The sequence below is a fragment of the Tauraco erythrolophus genome, chromosome 6, assembly GCF_009769465.1.
Source record: "Tauraco erythrolophus isolate bTauEry1 chromosome 6, bTauEry1.pri, whole genome shotgun sequence".
NCBI classification, from domain to species: domain Eukaryota; kingdom Metazoa; phylum Chordata; class Aves; order Musophagiformes; family Musophagidae; genus Tauraco; species Tauraco erythrolophus.
Genome location: NC_141470.1, coordinates 31,448,491 through 31,456,886, shown reverse-complemented (window position 1 = coordinate 31,456,886; position 8,396 = coordinate 31,448,491). Strand labels below are relative to the sequence as shown.

The 8,396-nt window shown below is 45.1% G+C and overlaps 1 protein-coding gene across 2 annotated transcripts in view; it reads left to right on the top strand.

Annotated features, from left to right (window-relative positions):
- Positions 1-738: 738 nt before the first annotated feature.
- ZNF106 (zinc finger protein 106) overlaps positions 739-8,396 on the top strand; it is a 43,542-nt gene continuing 35,884 nt past the window's right edge. For both annotated transcript variants that reach the window (XM_086612777.1, XM_086612775.1), the window contains exon 1: positions 739-798. The gene's annotated coding sequence lies outside the window, so the exon portion shown is untranslated. The remainder of the gene's footprint in view (positions 799-8,396) is intronic.

Here is an 8,396-nt window from a genome sequence, read left to right as displayed (position 1 = left end):
GGCGGCGGCGGGAACGCCGGGCTTGGCGCTGTGTACACCCGACATGGTGCCCCGTGAGGCTGGCAGTGCGCCCGGTGTGCCGTCAGGCTTATGCGGCTTTTTGAGCCTGTATAAGGTCCCTCTTCCAGTGAAACCGCTGCGGTCTCGGAACCGGGCGTTGGTTTCCCTTCTCTCCCTCCCCAGATGCTCAGAGCCTCTGTGGCCTTTGGCTTCTTAAAAAAGTCCCGGTGGAATAAGGCTTATTTGCACACTGCACGGCCCGGGCACAAGCACACGCTCCTGTCCTGTCTTTTGAATCGCTCCTGGAAGATTTTCCAGATGCAGCCGCCCTGGTCAGGCTGGCCCAGCACGGCATCAGTGGCTTCTTGCTGCTGAGGTACCTGTCGTCCTCAGTGCCTGCTTTTTAGAGCGGTAGTATGTGGCACTGTGTGTGTGCGACAGCGCTACATGTACAGATAATAATAACGTTTATTATCGTTATCGGCTGGTACATGCCCTCACAATGAAGTGCCTCCGTCCGCCCCTGCCCAGGTGTCGCGCCGCCAGGACTACATTTCCCGGCAGGCACCACGGAGGACCAGGTGTATCTCCCGGCGTGCAGCGCGGCCGCCTTCCTGCCGGCGCATTGGCTGTGCTGGGCGATGCCCCGCCCCGCGGAGCGTCGCGGGTCTCCGTGGGGTCGGCCGCGGCGCTGGGGCCGTGAAGGCGGCGGGTCTCGGGGCAGGTGGCGGCCGGGCCTCTTTGGTCGCGGCAGGGGGATGGGTTTCCGGGCTGCTGTCCTGGCGAGGGGTGCGATGTGTGAGTACCGGGCGGGGGGCGAGGGGCCGGGGGGGGGGCGGCGGGTGGCGGGAGAGGACCGGGAGAGCTCTGCGGCGGCAGCGGGGCTGATGGGGAGTTGCTCTGGCGGAGGGGGCGGCCCAGGAGAGGGATCGGGGCAGGCCCGGCCTCGAGGGGCTGAGGCGGGCAGCTCGCCTTGGGGCAGGCGAGCGTTTCGCTTTGCGTTGTGAGCATCCCGCCTTGCTGTAGCGACCCCCGAACCTTGTTACACGGTTAAACACGAGCTTTGTTAGAGCAGGTTCTCCGTTACAGGTGTGTGGCCGTCATGCTGACTCTACGTGCCTGCCAGAAGCCGTGTGTCGACACAGTTTCCAGTGTCGAAGTGTGGCTTTGAGTACAGAGTTACTTAGTTACCTTCCTCAAAGCGTACAGATAAAATACGTGTCCTAGTGGGAAGAAACACGTATGAGCGTGGTGATAAATGTTGGTAACCTAAAAAGAGAGGGACTGATAGTGTGAAACAAATCGTAGTTGTACAATGAAATATGGGGGGTTTAAAAGTAAGCATTCATCATTGCAAGCGGGGTAGTTCACATTCAAACGTAAATTACATTAAGAACTGTTCAGGAGTACTTATGAACTTCAACTTGGGAAGGTTTATGGACATTGGATAGAAGTGGCATTGATGATTAAAGTATTACTTCAATATACTTTATTTATAGTGGTTTGATAACAATGGTCTCATGTAAGTAAGAAACTTTCGTTTTCGCCTTTCATTCTATTTCTTCTGAAGTATGGTTTTAAAGAGGTTTGTAGAATAGATGAGCTCTGAAGAGTGACCTGAGAGAGAAGAGGTTTGTGGTTTGATGGACTTGTGTTTCCAGCATGAGTGCCTGGGGCTACTTTTCCTATATCTCTGCTGATTATTTCTGTTCTTTTGTCGTTTGCTACTTCTCTCAGTCAAGCCTCAATTACTGTATTAAACTAACTGATAGATCCTAGTCTAAAAAACACTTAAGACTTAAAAAAATTTGGTTAATTGTTTTGCTGAACTTTGAAATTATCTCCCCGTCAGGACTGCAATATTTGGGATGAATATTGCAGGTTCTATGGGCCAGCACAATGCAGCTTTGTAACTTTTTACATTGGAAAATAGATTCCTATCCTGAAGTCTCTTCTGTTAAAGTCAGCTGTATTTTTAGTCCTTGTTTAACTTCAGTTGAACTAGCAGTAAAGGCATTCGCATTTGCATCACCACATGTTCCACTGTTCACTGATATTTTTTTTTGTATGTAAAGTTTCTTAAATAGGTGCTATACTCTAGTGTTTTCAATTTGGAACAAATAATTGACTTGAGCCAAACGATGTCAGTCTGCTACCTGAGTCACTGTGACCAAACTTCAGGTAGCTCCTAGCCCCTATGTCCAAGAATGTCAGATGTTTGAAGGGATGTCAACTAAATGCATGTTAATTTATGCAGGGCTCTGATATCCAGTACAAAGAATAACAGCAGCCACTATCTTATAAATACATATCCACATAGTGTATGGGGATACTAAGACTTGTAGTTAACTTCATCTAGGTAAAATTAAGGTATTTTCCCCCTTTATCTTGTAAAGACAAAATTTGTAAGATGTCTAGAATCACATTTAAATTTGATCAGAATCAAATTTAAATTGATAGAATTATTTTTAACATCTGGTAATCATTTTCCATGAACTCTGCCACCAGATGGTGTCATAAGATTTGAGATGTTGTCTGACTCAGGCTGATTATAGGAAAATGAGAGACTACTATAGATTACAAATTACTTTTGTGTTTTTATAAAAATATTTTTCATATTTGTAGAGTAAGGGATTTTTCTCATCTAGTGCTAGACTGTTTTTACATTTTAATCCCAAATTGAATATTAGGAGCCCCTAATATTCATCCTTGGGACAAACTGCTTGTGTTACAGAGGTGTAAGAATTCAGACAAACCCCTGTATTTCTATTGCCTGGTCATTAATGATGACTCTCTTAATGTTTGGGATCCTTAACTTGAATTTACTTGGCATCAAAGCTCCAGACACTGACCTGTGACCTGGCTGCCTTGGTTTGAGTTCCTCAGATCACTCTCCAGTAGTTCTTAATGCTCTGTAATGACTGTATAAATAGAAGAAGCCCGATGGCTGACTGAATGCTCTCCTACATACACTCTTGCATCTATGTAGATCCTTCTTAGGGAGTCTGTGTCATTTTGCCAAGGCCAGGTACCTGTTTCTGTGGAACTGCAATAGATGGGATGTATAGAGTAGTCTGTTGTCATTTGGCTTCTGTGTCTTTGTTCTTAATTTCCAATCACTAAAAGAGACATAGTTTGCATACCTGTGAAGGGTATTACAAGCTTAAATACTCTAGGAAGGAAACAAAAGATACAGCCAAATGTTACAGAAGAAAGTGTAAAATTAAGTGCTGGGTATTTCTGGCATTCTTGTAAGGGTCTGTTTCTTGAAGACCTTTGATAAAGTTATCAGAAGGTTATTGACAAGATTATCAGAATAAGCTGTCATGAATTCTTTTGTAAGTCACAGAAATATATGAATTAGGTAGGTTATTTGTCCTACATAATTACTATCTTACTTCTTAATAAGACTTTGTCTTGATCATTAGCAATTATGTTTGAGGTTGTAATAATAGTAGAGGGGTACAAAGCCACTACCCCTCTCCAAAAGGTGCTGATAGAGGTCTTAGCTGGAGTACTGTGTCCAGTTTTGGACGTTTCTTTAAGAATGTTGTGGGCAATTTGGAAAGAGGAACAGGAATTTTAATAGGCTCAGGAAATGTGGTATTTGAGGAAAATACCTGAACAAAACCAGTTTGCATATATCTAAAACCAAACTGAGAATATAGGGGAAAACAGAAGCTTTCCAGGTGTGTGGATTTTAGGTGTCCTAGATGACAGCATACAGCAGTGATGCTGAGCAGCTCTCCATTCCGATTAGGACAGTGTATGCACCTGAATCTTCTGGTGCATAAAAAGCTATCACTTTCACTGGGAAGGAATTATCATCTCAGTTTACAGCAACAAAAACTTAGTTTGAGTATTAGGAAATTATTAGCATTGCATATATATAGGGAATTAGAAGATGCAATTTGATTGTAACTTAAGGTGCATATAGTCTTCTGGTCTGTACGCCATTCTTAGATTTGCTTGAAGTAAAACGAAATATCAGTGAAAACTCTGTGTTCATGCTGGTTGTTCCTGGGCTTGCGCGTATCTGTTTGTTCAAGGTATTTCTCTACAATCTCCTTATCTTCAGTATACCTTCCCTGTATATTGTAAAAAGCCAGCTGTACTCATAGTATAGCATGCAAACAGTTTCTGCTAGGTGTTTTGTAAACTGGTTAGTGAAGTCAACTTTATTGCTTTTAACAGGAACTTAAAGAACTTTGATCTCTGAAATAACTGTTCTCTCCTTCTGGCTCAATGTCATAATAGTTGAGCAGTTGGCTGTCCAGTTATAACATTTGCTGTGCAGTGGTGCTCTTTCAGTGCTGAGGGGTCTAGAGTACTCTCAGTCTGTCATGAGAATGAAGTTAAATCTTGGAAAGGAGGGAGAATTTTACCTTAAAAGTCTCGCTTCTGCTATGAGTATTTTAACTATTGTGCTGTAATACAGTTGTCTCCTTCGCCACGTTAAAAAAAAATGGTGACTGCAAAGTAGTTCGTGCAGTGCATGATAGTGCACTAAAGGAAAATAATGCTGTTAGTCATGACTTAACTTTAGTAAGTCTTTAAGTTTCTGGCTGTCGATCAGGTTAGGTTGCACAGATCAGCATCTCAGTAGGAAGTTTAAAGTGCCTCCCACATATGCCCAGAAGTCATGTTAAGGTAACTGGTAAAGTTACAGTCTAGCAAGGGGATACATAGTGAATTCAGATGCCTCAAGGGCAATGAAGTTAGGAAGGAAAGATGGTCTTTGAATGTTGGTGCGTTATTTCACATAAATTCTGCTTGAGGTGATGAAATTTGAGCATAGGCCTCTGTCTTGTTATGATGAATTACTTGGTTTTGTACAGCAATCTCACAGCGGTACAGGGCTTTGATGTTTGGAGCAGTGTGTAATACAGGTGTCGTGGTTTAGGCCGATCCAGCAACTAAACTCCACACAGCCGCTCTCTCACTCCTTCTCCAGTGAAATGGAGAGGAGAAATATATAATAAAAGGACTGAGGGTTGAGACAAGAACAGAGGGAGCACCCACCAACCATGGTCGCAGGCAAAACAGACTCAGTTTTCTTAAAACAAAACAATTTATTAACAGTTGCTTAAAAAGGACAAAGGGAAACAAAACCGGTTACTTGAGAGAGTAAAGAGAAAACAAGGCCAGATCTTAAAAACAACACCTCCCCACCCCCCTTTCCTTTTGTTCCCGGCTCTACCTCCCCCCAAGCGGCGCAGGGGGACAGGGAATGGGGAGTGCAGGTCAGTTCATCCATGTTGTTCCTGCCACTCCTTTCTTAAAGGAGGAGTCCTTACACCATTTTCCCTTGCTCCAGTGGATCCCCTACTCACGAGGAAAATCCACAAACTTCTCCAGCGTGAGTCCTATCCACAGGACGCAATCCTTCCCCATCAGATTGCTCCAGTGCGGGCTTTACCACAGTCTCGGATTCTTAGGGAGTTGTGGCCACTCGCTTCGGCATGGTCGTCCCACGGACTCTAGATGCCTCACGACCTTGTCGTGCATCCCATGCTCCATTATTAACATTTACTTATTATGCATTCCATGCTCCACAACCTCTCTCAGGCTTAGGCATCTCTTCCCCGATGTGGGCTTCTCCACGGGCCGTGAGTGAGTCTCTGCTCCACCAAGTCCATCCCTGGCTGCAGGGGGGCCACCTGCTGTCTTGCCACTGGTTGCAAGGGAAACTCAGCTCCGGCACACCTCCTCCCACTCCATCTCACTGACCCAGTGTCTGTGTGGCCGTTTCTCTCAGGTCTTAGTCCTCTCTGGGTGAACTTGGCCCAGCGGGCACCCCGGGAGCGGGGTGCTCCCTGAGTTCCCCAAGTGGCTCCGTCGCCGCCATCTTGAGCGGGTGGCGCCGGCGCGGCGCGGGCAGCCGCCCAGCCGGGGACCAGGGAGCAAGGGCAGTGCCCTCCTCCCCTCTCCTCACTCCTGGGCAAAAGGCACACCTTTCCCGATTCCTTTGTCCCAACTTGAATAGGGCAATCCGCAGAGGCGCCGATTGGCTCAAACCCCGAGGGGGACCAACCCGCCCGCCCCGCCCCGTCAAATCATCACAACAGGGAAATGGTTTTACAGTCATAAAATTTTTCCCTAAGTAAATCTCTATCACTAGGCTTTAATAAGTCATAGTTTGGCTAGATTAGCAATTGTTATTGCTTTCTAGCATCCGTTATCGCACTAGGTCATTGGATACAGCTTCAAAGGCCTATGTGGGGTTCTCCAGGTTTTCCTGTGAAAAGGACCAGGCTTCGTGGCAGATTAGCAAAATAAGTTATGCTGATAATCAAACTACATATGGTCTAGCCTAGCAGTGGTTGTTTAGGTGCTTTCCAAGGCTTAATTGTATTTCCATTGCTAATTCTTCTGAGCAAGAGGCTTCTCTCCAAGTCAAAATGACCTTGTGTCCACTACTTCCTCCCATCAACCAACTAAAGATCTGATGAATGCACTTTGTGGTGAGTTGCTTCTTTCTTCTCTGCTCTCCTCTCCTTTCCTGTGTCTGTGATACCTGTATTACTGTTCTACAGCTCAACTAGGACGTGTGCAATCGGTTGCTGCAAGAGAGAAGTCACTAAAACAAAAGGAATGACATCCCTGTGAGGAGATGAGAAGCTGTTGGCTGCAGAGTGTTCTGTCACAGTGAACTTCTAGACTCCTATTCTTGTCAAGTGTAGAGTTTCCACTGCTATCTGTAGGGACATGCAGCATTTAGGCAGGCCTTTAGACAGGCCAGCACTGCTGATCTCTCTGAGGCCTCCTGAGGATTTCCAGGCAGCTGGAATGCTGGGCTGCCCGCCCCACTCCATGGCACTTGTGGCTTTTTATAGTCAAGAGTGTTCAGCCACTGTAACAGATTTAACCTTGAAGTACATTTTTAATGTATGTTATCCGGTAAGGTTGAATAACTGTGGACAAATGGATGTTGTAGCAGGAAGCAGTCTAATGCCTTATTTTCTTTGTAGACTATTTTTACTTGTGAGAAGTGTTCTCCAAAATCTCTGTAGTAGACTTGCTTAAGTTAATTAAAACTGTATGGTGTTTCCAAGGTCTGGGCAGGTGCAGGCTATGGGCAAGTTGCATTTACATCACTTAATTGTTGAACGTATTTCTTCACTTTAAAACAAACATAAAAAATCACCCACTAAATAGTTAACATTCCCTTAAAATAGAAAGTAGTTATAACATCTTCTTTGTTTTGAAGGCTTTACATTTTGCTGTTGACATATGTTTCTCTTTTATATGGTGGTGGGGTCTTTTTGACAAAACCTTATCTTTGCTTCCAGTTTGATGCTCACTTAGGGTAGCTCATTTTCCCATGAACATCCCATAAGGGGTAATTTCCTACGCTATGCATAAAGTTGCTGATTTCAAAAGCACAAACTGTGAAGCTTGACGGTTGTTTGGTCTTTATGGTTTGTTTTTTTTGTTAAAAATTCAAATATGCCTGCGTTTATGTAGAGGAGGCTCTATTTCTGAAGTTTTGTGATTCAACAGACAAGTGTATGATGAGATGAAATGCCATTACTGACTACATGGCTCAAAAGCTGTCTGGTGCTTGTTGCTGTTGCATAGTGAATGAGGGAATACCCTGAATTTGTAATGTTTTTCGAAGTACTTAATGAAAGTTCAATTTCACTGTAAAAGCAGCACTTCATTAATGTGGGCCTTGGGTGTCATAGCAGGATTTGGGAGAAAGCTTAAGGATGAAGGGAAGTGGTTTATCTCTATGTAATAGATAGTAAGTCAAGAAGTTATCTGGAAATGGAACATGGGTCTGTCTTCTCCCAGCCCCTGTAGCATGTACTAAAGTCTGTGCTTCTGAGTCCTTGCCTCTAAGGGCTTCTCTCTGTGGAGGTGAAAGTTTCACTTTCCATAGTGACATCCAATAGCATTTGAATTCCATTAGTATTTTTAGTACTCTGTCATAAGTAATGCCCAGTTGATTGGGCAGTTAGCCTAAAACTCTTCCTGTAATTGTGTATAGTTACTATATGTTTTAATTAGCTGAAACAGGAGTAATTTTAGCTTTACCTGTGAAAGCTCTTTAATGTTATGTGCTAACTGGTGTCAGCAAGTCACCATACTTTACTGGCCTGCTTTACCCAATTTAAGTTCCATGCTGCTGTTTTACCCTTGTGCAGAATTGTGCTGGGTTTGTGTGGAGGGGTTCTGGTGGTGGGAAAGGGGATTCACCCCCCATACCTTCGCGGGCTTCCAGACCGGGTCAGACCCCTCTCTGGCGAAGTCGGAACCCCCATCCCCTCAGGCTGGGGTAGAGCCATCAGTACCTCTGCGAATGGAAGGAGCCGGGGGGTGCTTCGTGCTCTGGGCCTGCAGTAAGGAGAGGGGGGAGGCGGGGGCTGCCCCCTCATCCCGCCGCCAGCCTG